The sequence below is a fragment of the Anolis carolinensis genome, chromosome 3, assembly GCF_035594765.1.
Source record: "Anolis carolinensis isolate JA03-04 chromosome 3, rAnoCar3.1.pri, whole genome shotgun sequence".
Classification (NCBI taxonomy): Eukaryota; Metazoa; Chordata; class Lepidosauria; order Squamata; family Dactyloidae; genus Anolis; species Anolis carolinensis.
The window spans coordinates 268,979,269-269,000,327 of record NC_085843.1 but is presented as its reverse complement, the minus strand read 5'-3'; the positions used below and the strand labels follow the sequence as shown (position 1 = coordinate 269,000,327).

The window sequence follows — 21,059 nt, the reverse complement described above, 5'->3', positions numbered from 1 at the left end:
CTCCATTGAGCTTGCTTTTGAGAATTTTTCTGACCCTTTGTATGTATTCTTTGCTGACCATAGTTTTCACATATTCATGCTTGATGTTGTCCAGCTGTAATATGCCCAGATATTTATAGGCCTCTGGCTGGTGACACTTTATTGTTTGGCCATTAGGCATATTTATGCCCACACTTTCAATGATTTTTCCCTTCTTCAATGCCACTGTCGAACATTTGTCCAAACCAAACTCCATGCTAATATCAGTGCTAAAAATTCGGACAGTGTTGGTCAGAGACTGAATTTCATTTTCCGTTTTCCCATACAGCTTCAGGTCATCCATGTACATCAGATGTGAAATTTTATGAGATTTCTTAAATGTTTGATAGCTGAGATTTGTTTTTTGTAAGATTGTTGACAGAGGGATCATGGAAATAATGAAAAGCAGAGGGGACAATGAATCTCCCTGGAAAACTCCTCTTCTGATGTTGACAAGTCCATAGCTTTCATTTCCAACAAACAGTTCAGTTTTCCAGTGCTCCATCATGTTTTCAATGAAGGCGCCAACGTTTTTACAAATCCCAATGGCGTCCAGGCACCTGATGATCCAGCTGTGTGGGAGTGAGTCAAAGGCCTTTTTGTAGTCAATCCACGTCATGTGAAGATTAGCTTTTCGGCTCCTACAGTTCTCCAGAATCATTTTGTCCATCAATAACTGGTCTTTTGTGCCCCTGCTTTTCCGTTTGTTGCCTTTCTGTTCATCTGGCAAGATGTTTTTTTTCTTCAAGGTAATCTTGAACTTTGTCAGCTATGATGCCAGTCAGTAGTTTAAACATAGTGGGCAGACACGTTATTGGCCTGTAGTTTCCTGGTGCTGCTCCTTTTGCTGGATCCTTTTGTATTAGGTAAGTTTTTGTTGTTGTTGTTGTTGTTGTTGTTGTTGTTGTTGTTGTTATTATTATTACTATTATATACCCTGACCTCAGCCAGTGCAGAGAACTGGCTGTACTGTCCTTTGGCTACAACTATAAGTGATCTGTGGTCAGGGCCATAGCCATAAAAAAGTTTGTTTGTTTGTTTTTTTGGGGGGGGGGACTTTTTTTTTAAGCAAAGCATGAAGAGTAGTTCTATAACGCAAAATAATTTAGAAATCAGGCTCCATTGATAAACTTCAGTGGACACTCATGGGAATTTGGTTAACCAGTTAAAATTCACAAGTATACCATGTTTTTTTTTAAAACCTGAAAAATGGGGTGGGGGGGGGTGGACCCCTCCCCCCCTTGGCTACAGCCCTGTCTGTGGTCCTCTAGTAGCCCAAGGCCCATTTGCAGGAGAAGGCAGGCTAGACAAGTTTCCCAGTGGGAAAATATGACCATGATGTAGCCATGTCACCATCCTCACTCTTTTCCCCACCAAGAGGCAGTCACGTCTCCATCGCCAGCTGCTCTGTGGGTGGGTGAGGGGGGGGGGGGCGTGGGAGGAGAAATAGCCCCTCTCTCCTCCTTTTTATGGTGAGTTAGGGAGGGCCATCCCAAAGGAACCCAAAGCACCCCATGGCCCTACTTTCCATCCCAATGACAGGGAAACAGAGCGGTCCACGGGTGGGGAGGAAACTCGCGTGGGGCCCCTGGATGACACGCGTGGGGGGGATGTCACGTGGCTCTAAGGCGGGAGGGAGGGAGGGAGGGGCGCTGTGTTCTCTCCCGAAGGCGCTGGTGCTGAAGAACAGCTCCTGCTCCGGCCCCTCCAGCCCCCTAGATAGTTGTCTGGGTCCTCTTTCGCCCTCCGTGGAGGATTCTCCCTCCGACCCGAGGCTTGAGTGACAGCCGGGGAAGAGGAGAGGGAGGGGGGAGAAACCAGAGCCTCTCCTGCCTTGGAGCCACAGCCGGCCTCTCGTCCTCTCCCGTTCCCTTTCCCCTTCCCTCTCTCTCTCCAAAGAAGGAAGGAAGGAGCGGAGAGTCTCAGTCCCAGCATCCACTGCCAGGACCACCGACACCGGGTAAGCAGAGGGTTTCTTCTTCTTTAATTTGTATTTTAACCCCTTCCTGCTTCCCCCATTATTACCCTCCATCTGCTGTGTCAGGATGTTGCCGGAAGAAAGAGGATGCCTCCGTCGCCTGTGTTGTTTTCTTCCCTCTTTCCTGCCTTCCCCGCTCTCTCTTTCCCTGCCTCCTTCCTCTAAGTTCATGGCATCTTTCCGAGGTTTGCTTCTGGATGGGACAGGAAGCCATCCTTCCTGGGCAAAGGGGCTGCAGCTACCCCTCTCCGCTCCCCTTCCTTCTCCTCCCTTGGTCTCAATGAGGAACCCGACTTGAGTCGCTTGGCTTCTCCATCCTCCCTCCGCCCATCCTTGGGGTCCAGGGAGGGTCTTTGAGAAGAAGTTTGTATTGCGGGGGATTTGGGAGGGGTTTCATTGGGACAAAGGTCCACAAACACCCCCTACATCACAGTTTCATAATAGGTTTTAGCAGAAGGGCTTCACAATATTTAAGGATGAAGCATGAGGATCTCGGATGAATGGAATTAATTATATATACGTTTTTAAGGTTTTTATAATGTGTTTTAACAATGTTATTAACAGATCTGTTTATATTGTTTTGTTTTTATTATTGCAATTTGGGCATTAAATTTTGCCAATTTTTGTAAGCCGCCCTGAGTCCCCTCAGGTGAGAAGGGCAGGGTATAAATGATGTAAATAATAAATAAATAAATAAAATATCCTTACTATGTGCCTTCATAATAATAATAATAATAATAATAATAATAATAATAATAATAATAATAATAATTTTATTTTTATACCCCACCCCATCTCCCCAAGGGGACTCAGGGCGGCTTACATGGGGCCAAGCCCAGGCAATAAGCAATATAAAACTGAACAATAAAAACAAACCATAAACAAATAAAATCACATATACCAATAAACACACTTTGATAAAAACCTGGGTTGGCTCCTAAAAGGGGTAGTGGGCCAGAAAAGTGCAAATAGTTTTGTAAAGTACAGATTAGGAAAGAGGTAGGTACCAGGGACTATTATCCCATTAAAGTGCTGGAGGAGGCATACACCTAAGACTATATATGGCTAAGGAGTAAAAATACTATAAAAATAGAATGGATAAAGAGGGCAATCCCAAACTAAGTCATTTTCTAACTTACGGCAACCCTAAGGCAAATGTATCATGGGGTTTTCTTGGCAATACTATTAGTTCAGCCTCTCTCTAAGGCTGAGAAAGTGTGACTTGCACCAGATGGCGTAGTGGACTAAGTGACTGAAGGTTGGATTGCTGACCTGAAAGCTGCCAGGTTTGAATCCCACCTGGGGAGAGCATGGATGAGCTCCCTCTATCAGCTCCAGCTCCATGCAGGGACATGACAGAAGCCTCCCACAAGGATGGTAAAAACATCAAAACATCTGGGCGTCCCCTGGGCAACGTCCTTGCAGACGGCCAATTCTCTCGTTCCAGAAGCGACTCAAGTTGCTCCTGACACGAAAAAAAATCTTTTGGGTTTTGTGGCAGAGCTGGGATTTGAACTCCAGTCCCCAGATCATAGTCCAACAGTAGAGCCTCCGGTGGCCTAGGGGATAAAAGCCTTGTGACTTGAAAGTTGGATTGCTGACCTGAAGGCTGCCAGGTTCGAATCCTACCCGGGGAGAGCACGGATGAGCTCCCTCTATCAGCTCCAGCTCCATGCGGGGACATGAGAGAAGCCTCCCACAAGGATGGTAAAAACATCAAACATCCGGGCGTTCCCTGGGCAACGTCCTTGCAGATGGCCAATTCTCTCACTCCAGAAGCAACTCAAGTTGCTCCTGACACAAAGAGAAAAAAAGTCCAACAGTCAACCCACAATGGCTTTTCTTCGCAGTATAGAACAGCAATGGGCAAACTTCAGCCCTCCAGGTGTTTTGGACTTCAACTCCCATAATTCCTAACTGCCGGTAGGCAGTTAGGAATTATGGGAGTTGTAGTCCAAAACACCTGGAGGGCCGACATTTGCCCATGACTGTTATAGAACATACTCGTCCAACAGTTGGGTTTTTCCCCCTTTCCCTCTCCTCCTCCTCCATAGTAATAAACAGGATTTATGTGTGCAATATATTTCCTAACTGTTTCAGCTATTTCACACATTCACTATCTTCACTGTCTTGGTATGAAATTGCGAAGCAGACTGTTTTCATTGTAACATTTTACCAAAGGAATGCTGAGGGCTCATGGACTGGGTAGCTCCTGCTTTGGGTTGAGAATAAAACCACTTTGCTAGGGATCCACTTAATAGCCTCAGGGAAATGGGCCTCAGGCTAACATGTAGATCCTTAGCAGAGGGTTTTATTCTGCCCAATTCATAGATCAGCCTTACCAGCTCTCTTTCAGCTGGTTTTATTTGTATTGTTATTGTTGTTATTATCATGACAAGAGGAAGGTGAGATCGGCTTTGATCGTTTCATAAGCACTGCCTGGGATGTTTGTGAGAGGAGCTGGTAATAATACACTGCCAGTGGAAAGGGCAGGGAGGAGGATTTCAATGGTGCTTCTCACCTCTGGGAAATAACGATCTGCACAGACAGAAATCTATCTGAGAGATCTATGACTTCTTTCTTTCCCAATGGCTTCCACAGTCTCCCTCCTCCCACCCAGTTCATTGAGATTCTCCTTTGATTTGTTGTCGAAGGCTTTCATGGCCGGGATCACAGGGTTGTTGTATGTCTTTCGGGCTGTGTGGCCATGTTCCAGAAGTATTCTCTCCTGTCGTTTCACCCACATCTATGGCAGGCATCCTCAGAGGTTGTGAGGCATGGATCTCCTTTGATTCTTTATGTGGCAGATGTCCATAAGGTAAAGGAGGACAGTTTTGTGAGCTACTCTGAGCCTCTCAGCTTGACCCATCTCCAAGAAGGAACTCCGGGTCACCTCATAGTTGTTGGTAGTTATTATGTTTTTTAAAGTTCCAGCTGCCAACATAGAAAGGGGAACAGAGGGCATGAGGGATTTACCAGTGATGAGCTAGTAAGGATTAATAGAAACTGAGAGTGAAAGGGATGGTGGAGTGAATGGATAAGCCCAAGTAGATCTCACTGAAATCGTAGAGAAGGCTGCGTCTGCCCCCACCTCTCACAGAAAAACGACGACAAGGAGAACCCAACCCATCTTTGTGTCAGGTTATGAAACAAAATGAGAAAGCATCTGCAACAGATACAGGAGCAAATGAAAGCAGAGAAAGGAAATGATGGGGAGAGGGAGAAAAACAAGCCAGGGAGAGAGGGTTGCAAGATATCTGTCAAGATGATCCATTAGATTTCTCTTCTAGATATCAGTAAGGCTGGATGTCAAAGGAAAACTGGTTTAACACTGTGAATTGCTGTCAGTGAAGAAATGGAAAGACTTTTGGCACAAATGGGCTACTGATCCTTGAATCTAACAACAATTATAGCCACAGCAACAGTCATAAAAAGTCACCATTGTCCAAGAATAGTTTTTTGAAAATGGTAATTCTGATAGACATGGAACCAATGTGTTGTCAAAGGCTTTCATGGCTGGGATCACAGGGTTGTTGTATGTTTACCAGGCTGTATGGCCATGTTCTAGAAGTATTATCTCCTGACGTTTCACCCACATTTATGGCGGGCATCCTCAGAGGTTGTGGAACCCTTATGTTGTTTATACCAACCTTTTTGTTGTTGATGTTGTTGTTGTTGTTGTGTGCCTTCAAGTTGTTTTCAATCTAGAGCAACCCTAAGGTTTTTATCACAGGGGTTTCTTGTCAAGATTTGTTCAGAAGAGTCTTGCCTTCCTCTGAGGCTGAGAGAGTGTGATGTGGCCAAAGTAACTCAGTGGGTTGTATAATTCTATTATTTGTTTTCTGGTGCAGTGAGGAGAAAATTGCTGTAATAACTCATCCTTTCATGCAAGGATGAACTAATCCAAGATCATACTTATACACCATGCTGTGTACAAGTATGAACTGGTCCAACCACTGTCTCTCACTGAGATCTATTCTATAGAAGTCCTTCTTCCTGTGAAGTCTCTCCATTGAATGGATTGCTAAGGGTGGATGATCTTCCAAACTCAGCCTCTCAGATATGCAGCCACTAATGGCACAGAAATAGCTGTTGAAAACACTAGAGCTGTTTCACATATTGGCCTCAATGGCCTCTGTCCTGACTAAAGCAGACCCATTGAATCAATAGATTTAACAATGGGTCACATAGGCACAGTCTAGGTAGGACTAACAAACATGATGTCAGCCATTACATGCTGAGGATATGTGCATAGAAGGTTTTATGAGCTGGTGTAACAATGTGATATACAAAGATGACAATACGGGTTTGACAAATCTGTGTATTATGCAGGCTTGGGTACATAATGTCTGTGAATGTTTCCTAAATTGCACCTACAAATTGCTTCAATTTAATATGTGAAATTACTTTTATTTATTGTCAAGCCAGTGCTTAAAGAGGTACATTTAGTGACCATCAAGGAAGTGTATTAATCCATATTTCTATCAGAATTGATGGACAAGGAGGGCCAGTTCAAGACATTGTGCTACTAGCAGTGGATAAGCAAGAAATGGCACAGCCTGCCCACCCAAACAAGTCAAAGAGCAATAAATTTCACACACATCTCCTTGACAGTAAAAACCTACAGTAATAACAAAGTAAACAACTCACATATGACACTGCCAACTGCTGTGTATATGTGCTGCCAAGTTGCCTATTTATGGGGTCTATGAGATTTCATACGGTTTTCTTAGGCAAGGAATATTCAGAGGTTGGTTTGCCAGTTCCTGGTATTTTGTGGCAGTCTCCCATCTAAGTACTAACCAGATCTGGTCTTACTTAGCTTCTAAGATCAGTCAGAATCTGGCACCTTTCAGGCTTTTAGGCCCCTGCCAGCCAATGTATCCCAATTAATAGTAAAATAGGTCATAAATATAGTTCCACTCCAGTAGTAAGGTTAAAGCATAAATAGTTTCATGCATAAACCATGTGAGTTTTTGCATATAACTAATTTATGTAATTTAGTCTCCTTGATCTGATGATAATTAGCTGGATTCAATTTTTTTAAAGAATTAACAAATGAGTAGAAGATAAATATCTCAATTATCAGTAGACCAAAAATATAGGTTCAGTCTCCAGATTTAGCAGCATTATATCTATAAAGTTTAGAAATACATAGTAGGCACTGGAATCAAACGTTTGGAAACAGATGATGACTTTGTGCCCTGCTTGTCACCTCTTTAGAGACATTTGGCTAGCTGCTACCAGATGCAAAATGCAGAGCAACAGACCTTTAGTCTGACACAGCAGGGCTTTTCCTTCGTGTTTTGTGTAACAGATAACATTTTCCATATTATCAACTCCATTGTTTGTATTCAGTAGACAAAGCACTTATTTTGACATGCAAGGCTTTCCTGTTATTGTGTTCACAGTCCCTCTCAATGCTGCCTGTTTTGCTCTTGAATTTTGGTAATGTTTTGCAGTGTTTCTACTATGATGATGGAGGACTCTTTTTCTTTTTCTTCAATTTGCATTTCTTTCCCTGTTCTTGTAAAAACAGGGCCATTTTCATCTCTGTACTGTATACTCATTGACACCATTGCACTATGATCTTTAGTAGTTTATAGCTGGCATTGTCTATTTCAGTTACAGATCCATAACCTAGTGTTATGGATCCCTAATGGCTCTGTATTTAGTAAATCTACATAGTCAAAATTATGGCACTACTGCTGTGAACCTTCCACTTAAAGAGCCAGTAGCCATATAAGGGATTTTGGGGTAATCAGAAGTAGCACTCCTGTTGCAATTCCTCATTGAAGATTTACTCATTGTCAGAAAGGGATTGGAAACACCATCTCTTTGTGTCCCAAAGAGGATGATGTGCAGCTGAACAGATCCTATGCTCAATATGGCTGCTGGTTCCTAAGGCAGACTCAAGGGGATGGACAGGAGACATTACTTAGTTATATATTTATAACTAACTAACCAATATAGGTTATCGGTGGCTGGTACTATATTGTGTTTTTGTTCACCCCATTTTCATGTAAGGGACAGATCAAAGTCAAAACAGCAAGGAGTCTTGGGGCACCTTGTGGCATGAAAGTCTCAGCTTAGTCATCTTGACTTCTAAAACTGTACAGTGTCAAAATTATACAGTGTCTGTATTTTTAATGTCTAGACTGCCCTACATTCTAATGGATTCTAGGACAGTTCGCAGAAACAAAAGTGCAATATAATAAAAGTGCAATGTCATCTTTCATATAACTTAATATTGTGGGGCAAAACCCCTATAAAACTGCAGACAGACACAAGAAAATGGGTTCCAAATGTCAGATAAATAAAAAATGTCTTAACCTGATGATTAAATGTTTTTAATGGTATCATTAACACCACAAGGACAATATTTTTCTTCCTCATCTCTAGACGTTGTCGGCCTTCAGCTCCCATAAACCACAGCCAGCATTGCTAATAGTCACGTATTCTGGGACCTCATCTTGGGTGCCACTGTTTAGCAAAAGTGTCCTTTGCACAGAAGACATATTGTTGCATTGCTCTAAGTCCACAAATCCCCAGAATAAATTATGAAGCCTGTTTGTGCTTGAAAATGAATACAAATCTTGCCACAAGGATATAAGAAATTGCAAACCACAGCTAAAATCATGCATTTCCAGACATAGGTTATAACAACACAGTTCCATTGTTGTAGGTACTTCTAAGAATACTAAGCCAACCAAAAAACTACCTTTTAGGCCAGACAGAGACCCAACTGAAGGATTTCTGAAGTGCTGTGGAATGGGGAACTGAGAAATGAGAATTGTAGCAATCTTCTAGTTGCAGGGCACATTCTGACGAGCAAATGGAGAGGCCGTCTCAGGGTCCTATTTGTCTCAAAATGCCTTACGATCAGGAGAATGTGAGTTATCATTTCCCAGTGTCCTATCCTGCACACCTTGGAAACCCACCTGTTGATATATTGGTTGATTTAAGAGATTGATTTTTGGAGTCTCAGACAGTCATTAACAACCATAAGCATGAATCCCAAAAGTTACAAGACCATTAGTCTGGTTTATGATTGTATAAATCATGATCAGGATGCCAGCTCACATTTCAGAGAACAAATCTTCTGTCTATTATCACCAAAATAATGGGACTTTATAAAAGGTATTGTGCCTTTTGTTGTGTTTCCACCATTCACGGGAAGTCAGGCATACAATGCATACTATATTCTGATTAACAAAGGCTATAGAAAAATGGTAATGCCTTTCGAACTCTGTTGAAATTAATCCCAAAGTATTACTGCTGTCATTTTTATTTTCACTTTCATGGAGATAGAGTGCATACAATTCACTCATAAGTAAGAAATAGTGAAGTTTATCTTTTGAGACAAAAGAGGTCTTTGTAAACAAAACAAAAAAAGGTAATTTGGGGAGAGACACAGGAAGTTCAAAGGCCATAGACCTTCAAACTCTGCATCAGGGACTGAGGTGGCCTCCAGATTTCTAGAAATTGCCCATTTCTGCTATAAATGTGTCACCAGACACTATTAAAATTTTACTCATTCTGAAAACCTGCCTTCCACTTAATAAAATTTTAGGGAAAATCTTCATCAGAATTGATCAGACCTAATTACAAGTATATCCCTCTTTCCATTTTTATCATGGCTTTTGGTTCATAGAGATCCCCAAACAGTCCAAATAGCCATATATCTTTCTATATACCTGCCACTATATCTGTGGTTGTATTTACTTTTGTTTTCCCTGTTATACTCAGAAAGGTTTTAAGATTTTTCTTTGACTTATAACTACTTCCTCAATAACTTTTTCTAGTCACAGATTCATAGTTGGAAGAGACTCCAAGGAACATCTAGTCCAAATCCCTTCCATACAATCAAAGCACACCCAACAGATGGCCATCCAGCCCCTGTTTTAAAACTTCCAGAGAAGGAGACCACTATACTCTGATACAGCACATTCCATTGTTCAAATGCTCTCCCAACTAGGATGTTCTTCCTACTGTTTAATGGGAAGATCTGGCTTCTTACCTGTAGTTTGAATCCATTGCTCTGTGTTCGAATTACTAAAGCAGCAGAAAACAGGTTTTCTCCCTCCTCAATATGATGTTCTTTCCCATATTTAAGCATGACTATCATGTCTCCTCTCCGCCTGCTCTTCTCCAGATTAAACATACCCAGCTCCCTAAGAGCTTGGCTTCCAGAGCTTTCATCACTTTGGTCAGTCTTTTCTAAGACATGCTCTAGCTCTTCGGTATCTTTCTTGAATTGTGGTGCCTAGAAGTGGACACAGTTAAGGTTCAACCAAAGCAGAACAAAGTGATACTATTATTTCCCTCTATCTAGACACTATATGTTTATTAATAAAACCCAGGAGCACATTGGATTTTTATTTGCTGCATCTCACTGTTGGCCTGTATTCAGAATGTTGTCTACTAAAGTTCCTAGGTCAATTTCTGTTATACAGCTTTCAAGCCAGGTGTCACTCATCCTATATCTGTGCATTTTAGAATAAACAATTGCCAAGCATGAACAATATCTCTCATATACACAAATAATAATGCAAATAGCAGGAAAACAATGCTGACAAATGATCTGAAATAAATTTCTGCTTGCATATAGTCCAGGTTTTAGTCAACTCATGGGAAAAGAATGAGAAGGGGGAAAGGATATACAGACTATAATTGAAATACCTACAGCAATCCTAAGCAACGTCAGGAACAAATATTCAAAGCACTCCCTTCTTGGAACAGAGTGTGTGGTTGGGTAGGTGAAAAGATAGGCAATTAATTTAAAATATCTATACATGTGCCAGACTGGGTAGACTCTTAGCAATCCAGTATACTAAAGTGAATAAAGAGGCAGGGAAGCTGTCCAAGGTGCTGAAGCTTTAGTTCTCATAGAGCAAGACTGTATATCAGCTTCATATACTATGTCAATATTGGCTGTTTCAGAAATGTAAACAAAGCACGGGAAAAGCAATTGAATGGAGCCTGATGTTGTTCATTCCCAGTTCCTAGCAGTCAATGCTTTGGGCTCCTACAGGAGATGATACACGCAGAGCTTTCCTCTGCAGCAGATGTCATTTTTGTTCCCTGTTGCCCTGTTAGCCCACCTCTTGTGATAAATCTACAGGTTTAAATGGCTTGAATTAAAAGTCTGTGACTAAGCTAAAGTGCAAATGCAGACATAAGGTGAAGATCTGAGCTCAAACAGTTTCCTAGGTGCAACCATTAGATATGGGAATGATATGCACCTCCTTCAACCATTGGTTTTGGTCTTTGGTAAACTCTTTTTACCAAAGCAGAGGAAAAACAGAAACTTGTTTTTAGGAGAAAGCAATTTTTCTAGAGAATGTAGTAGGAAAAAATGTCTTTTTTCTCTTCTTCCTCCTAAAATAAGTGTGATATAGGTAAAAGAGTGTCCTAATATCTCAGGAGGCAGGGATTCTTTAAAACATTATTCCTCAGTCAGAACCCCTCTAATTTGATTGGACTAGAGCTTGGAAATTATTATTTTTAAATGAAGGAATAACATGATGTGTTGAAAGTATCCATTACTTAAATAGTGTCTGGATAATATTCTGGGACCCATTGGACACTGTTTTATTAATTCTCAGTTATAGGTGACTTCAGCATAGCATGATATCTCTTCAAATAAAAAGCAATTTCCCAAGCTCCTCATTAAGAAGACTTACCCAGTCAATTTTAAACCATTAATTTTAATTTTACATTATATTGAGGTTTTAATCTTTGATCTATTTTAATATATGTACTTAAAGGTCTTGTGTTTTATCTATGTGTTTAACAATGTTGTCCCCACCTCTAGCAGTGAGGAGAGAAGGGTAGCAAATAAAATATATTAGTATTACAATTATTATTAGTCAGACAAAACTTCTGTAATCCTCAGCCAGTATTCGTATCCTATAGTAGAATTTCCTAGTCTCAAACAGTAGGGATTCAACTCGTTTTCAGTGGCCAACTTGACCAAGGATTGTAAGAGCCAAACACGAGTATGGTGTAGTGATTTTAGTGTTGAATGAGGACATTAGGAGACCAAAGTTAAAACCTCCACTCAACCATAGAAATACATTGGGTGACCTTCGGAAAGTTCCATACCTTCAGCCTCGGAAAGAGGTAATAGCAAATCCCCTCTGAATAAATCTTACCAAGACAGTCCCACTTGCGAACTACTTGAAACCACACAGCAACAACAGGTAGCCCATTAACTGGACACCAGATTGTGAAAGGCTTCCCGACTGAGCCTTATGTTCCCATCTGAATAAAATGATGGCAATGAAAACACTTGCTATGAACTTTCTGCCAATACTGCTCCCATAGCAAAGTTTCTTGATACATGTCTATTTTACTAATTCATGAACTGGTGATGCAGACTGACTTTCACACCATGGATACTTTCTTCTCCGTCATAGGTGCATTCACTCTAAAAAGACATCTGGAGAAGCCCTCATGATGGGACCACATTATTTTTAGCTGTGCTCCACAGTTCATAGTAGGGCACTTAGTGTGGAACAGTCTTTCCTCCAAAATTCAACATGCCCCAACAATGGCAAGCTTTCCCTGCCATTTAGTTCAAATTACCTTCTATTGCATTGACAATATATTGCCGGTTATATTGTTACATATACCGCACTGACATCTTCAGATCTACACAGTTTATAAAGATAAATAAAGTCCCAAAAGGGCCTAAAAGCAAAAGTCCAGAATAAAAGCAAGGGTAAAACAATGAGTCACATCAAGGGAAACAGTATGATTAAACAAAGCAAATAAGAAATGAAATTAGAGCTGAAACCAGAAGTGTGGTGAAGTTAGAAGACGAAACAGAGCTAGCAGAAAACTTTTTAAGGTCTCAGTTTCAATTGCTAAGGACTGGAGGCATGAAAGCCATCTGAGATCCTGGCCAGTCTTGGATGAAATAGTCTGAAAGGTGGTTTCCTAAGAGACGCTGGGATAACAATAATTGTAGAAGCAAAAAAGTCAGGAAACACAAGTTACTTTGGCAAGAATGGAGTAAGGAAAAGGAAACCTTAGACCAGGTATCAGTAAGCTATGCCTGCATCACCTGATGCGTCTTCCAAAGTTACAAAAAATGCTCTAAAGCGCATAGATTGTTTCAATATGCACATGGCATAGAGAACTGGACTGAAAATGGCATCATGCATTAGTCTTTTGCACTGAAATTTAATTTAATTTATCTTGAAGCATCGTCTTCCATCAGAAGTTCCTAGGGACTCTATAAATATTTATAGCGTTATATAAAAATGGAATCAGAATCAGAACTTTTGCCTCAGTGGGCTCACAATCTGAAATCTGCTTCCATTATCCTTTCCCACTGCTGTGATTCATAAGGTTTGTGTCTTAAAAAAGGGTTGACTTCATTTCAGATAAAACTGTTGTGGTTCTAAGTACTCTTAAACATCACATTAGGCCTAAACATGTGTACAGTCCTTGATCTGGCTTTTGCAACTGTTCTCTGATGCCTTTCCAAATGCAGAACTGATCCCCAACACAGGTGCTTGCCAGTGACACCAATGCTTATGATCACTGGATGTACTCCATGCATGTATATATGTGGGAACATGGGAGAGGGCCTATTATCCCGTGGCACCCAATTTTAGTATAGTCTTCTTCTATAGACCGAATTGGCATCAATGTTGACTTCACTTGGCAGCAAGGCACCTGACTTCACCAAAGTCTGTGGGATTTCTTTGTCTTCAAAAAGTTGATTATTTCTACACAGGTATTAAATTGTTTTACATTTTTAAAATTATTATATGTTTTGGAACATAAATTGTTCTAAATGGTTCTACATTAATGTTTTGTCTATATGCTGCTATCTTATGACTGATGGTGGGATATAAATACATGAATATAAATAAACAAATAATTTAGAGGTGGTTCTTAAAATAATTTTGCACTGTGATTTCTATCAGCCAAAACTGCAAACAGTGAGAGACTATGAGAGTTGTAATCCACAAGCACCTGGAAAGCCACATTTTATCCATCCTTGCTAGCATTTGCTTTCATCTAATGAAAAATAATCCAATGAGTAGGAATAGAAAGAGATCAACTTGTGATTCCGGGCTTGCCCACCAACTGTGATCAGAGATGATGATGATATCTGTTGCCTCATCTGAACTTTCTGTCTCCGTTGGAGCTTAGCTGAAAACCTCACAGTTTAGAGAATGAGGAAAGAAGTTGATTTTCTTAGCAACAATCTATCTTTTCCAGTGCAGCCTATTGCCAAGGCTCTATCCCCGGAAGACAATCATACTCGACCACAGGTGATCTCCTGTAGATAGATAGGTTGTGATGTGGCTTGATCTTGGGTGAGCAATAAGAGACATATTTGTTTTACAGTCTATCAGTTCCTAATGCGGCTAGTACTATTTTGTTGATATGGATAAGCACTTTAACTTCCATTTTGGGGGCTTTCCTTATACGTATGGTTATGGTCACTGTCGTGCTCATCAACTTCACTTTGAAATTTACTGTTACATTGCTGTTCAGTAATAGCTTTTGTAATGTACATTGACTGACCTCCTATCTTGCTCAAAGTAGCATAAGAGTTCTGGAGGTGAAACTCCAGTAGAGCTCCCTGTTAGCCATCCTCTGGTATCCCAGCTTTGCTGTGATAGACTCCCTGAACAGACATTTTATGGTTGATAGACAGCAGGAGTAGTTTCTGGATCTTCCCCATAGCCAGATGCAGACCAATGACATCTCCCATAGGATCCACCAGGCAGGCCTCCACAACCTGTGGCCCTCCAGGTTATGGGACTCCAATTCCCAGAAACCCTAGCCAGCTTGTCTAATTGATAGGAATTATGGGTGCCGAAGTCCAAAATACCTGAAGGGATGTGGGTTGTGCAAGCCTCATCTAGGGTCTCGGGAGATGGCGTTATAAGTATACGTCTGGCTATGGGGCATAACTGGATGCTTCTCTGATCTCACACAATGTCCACCAGTCACAGCATTCCTGTTCAGGAGGCAATTGGAGACATGGGATTTTGGTCAATGGAAGATAATATGAAACTCTACAAGGATAAAGGTAGACTTAATTTTGCCCATGTCACGAACAGGAAGCTGGTGACCAATCCCTCTATCTATCTTCTGAACTACACCCTTAAATACTGTTAGTTAGTCCCCAGCAGAGAAGAGCAAACACATAACTTGTTGTATGGTGAATTAAGATAGAGATAAATTCTGCTGATTCGCTAGATCTATTGTTGAGATCCAGCATGGTTTAGTGGTTTAAGTTTGACTCTGGAGACCAGGGTTGGAATCCTGCTCAACCATGAAAGCCTCCTGGGTGATCTTGGGTAGGCTACACTCTCTCAGCTCAAGGAAACCCTGTAATAGGGTCACCTTAAGGTTGCCATGAGTCAGAATTGACTTGAAGGCATATAACAACACAGTTTGGATTACCAATAAGAGTCAGACCAGAGATATATAAAGAGCACTGGAGCATTGAAACATGCATCCCACCCCACCCCAGCTAACAGCCTGGCCAGACAGAATCAGTGGCTGATCTTTCACATAAGTGCTCTAATCGTTGAATCTGCTCTGAGTCATTGCTTTAGTATAAGTTACTACTATTTTACACCACCATAGCTAAGGAGGAGGGAGAAATGAGTCAGTGTTATAAATGTTAGAGCTTCGTAAACAATTACTAATTCATAAAGACCGAAGCACCATGGAGCTATGAAAGTCAGGCGCCATCCAGCTTCTTGCTACAGCATCTTGAGTTCCACCCCAGTTTTCTCAGCTATTCTTTGCCTCTCGCGGAGAATTAATTTTGCCCAGGGGCTTCATACTTATTGATTCAAACTCCAAACCAGGGCTGAGGGAGTTCCCGCTGCCTCTGCTACCCAATTCTTTTGTGCTCTGTAATGTTTCTGGAGCACAGCATCCTCCCTTTATAATAATACTCTGCCCATTGTCAATAAAGCCGTCATGCCGAAACCCAGGCATTTACAGAAAATAAAAACAGCAAGTGGAAAAATCTGCCAAAAGGATTCCAGACCCATCCGCTGGCTTCTTTCTTCCTCTCCCTTTATGTGGCTGTATCAATAATTTACTCAGCTCCATAATAGCTATAAATTATGTCGACAGGGCAGGCTGTCAAAGGAAACAGGAGTTACAGCGCTGTAACTCACGGGCTTAAAAGAAAAAGTTAATTCATTTACATCTATAAAATTACAGGGTTTCTCCAACCCCAGCAGGAAGGTGAACGATTGCTTGAACAAAAGGGATGGTGGTATTGCTGTATCAGTGCATAGCTGTGGCGAAGGTAGCAGAAACATTCTTTGCAGAGGTGTATGGAAATCACATGGCTACAGGCTAAACATTGGCAGAAAATCTAGAATCCCACACTAAAAACATTAAACTCTGAAATGTATATACGTAGTTCTATATAAATAAGGCTTTGAATAGTACAGTTACTATACACACTGCCTTTCTATATGGAAATAATGCCATGTGTGGAGTTGCTAGAGTTGGATGCAGGAATATACATCACCATGCTTCTGTTCTGTTGGGTTTTGGATTCAAAAGTAATTTCACCCACTTAGACTGGCTATTGGTTTTCCTTGAGTAGGAAGTACTACATAGGCTTCTTGTTTTGACCATTGGTTTCTCCCAATCAAAAAATACTACAAAGACCCCTCCAAGGTCTACCTTGCACGGTGCTGCTCTGGCAGGTAATAGGTATGCATTGCTATTTAAGACATACTATGGCTTAATTTCAGAGGATGTCTTATTTTATTTAGTATGGCACAACAAACTGCATTAATAGGAAGATCTCTCTGGACTCCGTAGCAGACTGCTGGCTGAAACTTTTCCCCCATCCCCTTACCCCAAGACAGCAATTTCTATGTTGTTAGAAAGCAAAGGGTCCAGAGGAGACATGTCTACTAGCTGTAGGTTGACATGCTGCAACAAGGACCTTAATATCCTTGCAGGGCATCCTGCTACAGGAAAATAGCTAGATGAATCTCCATTGATTTCCTAGCTCTTCAATGAAACAGAATAGGTCACGCTGGGAAAAGGCTTCATCCCTTAAAATGATGGTTCTTAACTTGTGGGCTGTGGCTCAACAGTGGGCTGCAAGAACAAAAATCCGGTCCGTGGACCTCCTTCCTCTTTAATATTTTATTTTATTAATTTTATTTCCGCTCCTTTCTGCAGACCTGACCATTGCATTGGATAGACCACATCAGCTCTAGATTATTAAGTATGGTTTTCTGTGGGCAAGCAGGTGGTAACTACAGGTTGTTGCCATCTCTACGCAGATGACACACAAATCCACTACTCATTTCCATCTAACTCCAAGGAAGCCCCTCGGATGCTGAACCAGTGCCTGGCCGCTGTGGCGGACTGGATGAGGAGGAACAAGCTGAGGATCAATCCTGACAAGACAGAGGCCCTCCTGGTCAGTCGCTCGTCAGATCGGGGTATTGGGTGGCAACCTGTGCTGGACGGGGTTGCACTCCCCCTGAAATCACAGGTCCGCAGTTTGGGGGTCCTCCTGGATTCAGCGTTGACGCTTGAAGCGCAGGTGTCGGCGGTGGCCAGGAGGGCTTTCGCACAACTCAAACTTGTGCGCCAACTGCGACCATACCTCGTGAAGTCTGACTTGACCACGGTGGTCCATGCCCTAGTTACCTCTAGACTGGACTACTGTAATGCGCTCTACGTGGGGCTTCCCTTGAAGACGGCTCGGAAATTACAACTGGTCCAACGCTCGGCTGCCAGATTAATAACTGGGGCGAATTACAGGGAGAGATCTACTCCCCTGTTTAAGGAGCTCCACTGGCTTCCGTTCATTTTCCGATCCCAATTCAAGGTGCAGACCATCATATATAAAGCCCTAAACGGTTTGGGACCCACCTACCTTCGTGACCGTATCTCCTACCATAAACCTGCCCGATCTCTGCGATCGTCAGGGGAGGCCCTCCTGTCGCCACTGCCTTTATCCCAGACCCGCCTTGTAGGAACTAGGGAGAGGGCCTTTTCTGCTGTGGCCCCCCGTTTATGGAACTCATTGCCCATTGAAATCAGGCAAGCCCCCACTCTTTCAGACTTTAGGAAAGATCTAAAAACATGGCTCTTCCGATGTGCTTTCGGAGAGTAACTGTTACATGCTTTTGTTACGCCCCCATTATTTATCCTCTAGACTGTCTGCTATCTTTTCCTAGTTCCCTGTGGTTTTATTCTTATCCTTTTTCTTATCCTTTTCTCACCCCGAGTTTTAACTGAGTGTCAGTGCGGCCTGCCCTGTTATACTGCTCTTTGGATTTTGTGTTGTACTGTATATGATTCTTTATTGTATTGTTGTAATTGTATTATGATATGTTGTTTTTATATTGTGTTATATTGTATTTTTCCCGGGCATGGCCCCATGTAAGCCGCCCCGAGTCCCCATTGGGGAGATGGTGGCGGGGTATAAATAAAGTTTTATTATTATTATTATTATTACTGGAAGACATATGTTCTGTATCCGAAACTAGAGCTGATGTGGTCTATACAACATAATTTTCTGAATCAGCACCTGAAATAACCAAACTGAAAACTAAAGTTGACCAAAAACTGATCGGTAGCCCTTTTGGTACTAATGCTGGAGAGTGGTCCCTGGACAAAATGATCCCTAGTCAAAAAAATAAAGATTGGGAACCACTGCCTTAAAAAGTGGATTTAGGGGGAATATTAGTCATTATGTGTTTAAAAATCTCTCTCTCTGTAATGAGCAAAAATGTGGAATGGGTTTATGCTGTTATTCTTGGACGTGGGTTTTGATATTTCACTCACAGGTTGCCACCTTGAATATGCTACATGAAGTTATTTTTATTGATAAGCATATAGGCCAGTATTCTGTATCAGTTGTGGTATATAGGAACAATGTGTTGTCGAAGGCTTTCATGGCCGGGATCACAGGGTTGTTGTATGTCTTTCGGGCTGTGTGGCCATGTTCCAGAAGTATTCTCTCCTGACGTTTCACCCACATCTATGGCAGGCATCCTCAGAGGTTGTGAGGTATGGATAAACTAAGTAAGGAAAGGAAAGAATATATATCTGTGGAGAGTCCAGGGTGTGACAGGAGTCCTATGTCAGTTGGAAGCCAGCATTAATGTTGCAATTAATCACCCTAATCAGCATTGGAAAGGTTTGTCTCTTGCCTGGGGGGCATCCTTTGTTCAGAGTCATTAGCCATCCTTGGGGCTCCTCTGCCCTCAGAGTGTTGCTTCCCATCTACTGTTCTGGTTTTTGAGTTTTTTTAATACTGGTAGCCAGAGTTTGTTCATTTTCATGGTTTCCTCCTTTCTGTTGAAGTTGTCCACATGTTTGTAGATTTCAATGGCTTCTCTGTGTAGCTTGACATGATAGTTGTTGGAGTGGTCAAGCATTTCTGTGTTCTCAAATAATATACTGTTTTCCAGGTTGGTTCATCAAGTGCTCTGCTATGGCTGATTTCTCTGGTTGAGTGAGTCTGCAGTGCCTTTCATGTTCTTTGACTCATGTTTGGGCGCTACGTTTGGTGGTCCCTATGTAGACTTGTCCACAGCTGCATGGTATCCGGTAGACTCCTGCAGAAGAGAGAGGATCCCTCTTGTCTTTCGCTGACCGTAGCATTTGTTGGATTTTCTTTGTGGGTCTGTAGATTGTGCATGTAGGTTGTGCTTCTTCATCAGTTTGCCTATGCGGTCAGTGGTTCCCTTGATGTATGGTAAGAACACCATTCCTCTGGGTGGATCTTTGTCTTGACTCTCATGGCTTGTTCTTGGCCTTGCAGCTCTTCTGATGTCTGTGGCTGGCCTGAAGAACCCAGTTTAGGTGGTTTAGTTCACCTTGGAGGAGGTGAGGTTCGCAGATTCTTTGTGCACGGTCTGTCAGGGCTTTGATTGTGCTTCTTTTTTGACTTGGGTGATGGTTGGAGTTTTTATGAAGGTGTCTATCTGTGTGTGTAGGTTTTCTGTAAACTGTGTGGCCCAGTTGTTGATTGGGTTTGCAGATGACCAGAACATCTAGAAATGGACGGCTAGTGACTCTGAACAAAGGATGCCCCCCAGACAAGAAACAAACCTTTCCAATGCTTATTAGGGTGATTAATTGCAACATTAACGCTGGCTTCCAACTGACATAGGACTCTTGTCACACCCTGGACTCTCCACAGATATATACTTACCTTCCTTGCCTAGCTTATCCATGCCTCACAACCTCTGAGGATGCCTGCCATAGATGTGGGCAAAACGTCAGGAGAGAATACTTCTGGAACATGGCCACACAGCCCGAAAGACATTCAACAACCCTATATAGGAACAGTTAATATACAGCAGTTAATCTAGACTATTGGATATTCACACTATTCTGGGGTATTCTTCACCAGCAAAATAATCCAGTTGAGATTTAGAGTATTTTGCCCTGGAGTCGCTTTGGATCCTGTGCCCCACTTAGTGCCATATCTACTCATAACACACCACACTGACATTGTATTAAAGCTCACATGTTTTCCCTGACTTAATTTAAATTGGTCCAAGCCGTAAATGAAATCATCCCAATTGACCCCTTCACCATGTATCCCATGGCTGAGTGACCTTAAAGCAAGTGATTTCCAAAGAAGAGCTCTGCGGTATTTCAGTGGCCCCATGGAGAAAGACACACTCTATTTTGCCTTTTCAATCATATTGCCCTATATATATTCCCACCCACCAATTTATCCTCCTTGCCCCATGTCACCTCAATCCAAATGGATCCAAATGGAAACTGCAGAACAAGAAACGAGTTTCTTAAAAATGTATTAAAGACTAAAAGAAGTGCTTTCATTCTTAAAATGGTTGTGCCTTGGTCCTACAGCACCAGAATAGAAGTATCCTTTTTTTTTCTCGTGTAGACAACCCCAAGTTACAATTGTGCCACAGATGCAATATCAATATTTCCTACATTGCTGCATGGGGAGGAGGCCATTCTGCCAGTGATCAGGCCATAGGTAAATAAAACTTCTGCCAGGTTTAAGAGAAGAGGTCTTGGCAGCTTTCATCATTAGAGACGTTACTTT

The 21,059-nt window shown here is 41.9% G+C and overlaps 1 protein-coding gene across 1 annotated transcript in view; it reads left to right on the top strand.

Moving 5' to 3' along the window:
- The first annotated feature begins 1,645 nt into the window (after window positions 1-1,645).
- Window positions 1,646-21,059, top strand: part of slc7a14 (solute carrier family 7 member 14) — a 68,328-nt gene continuing 48,914 nt past the window's right edge. Inside the window, exon 1 of the mRNA XM_003218136.4 lies at window positions 1,646-1,978. The gene's annotated coding sequence lies outside the window, so the exon portion shown is untranslated. The remainder of the gene's footprint in view (window positions 1,979-21,059) is intronic.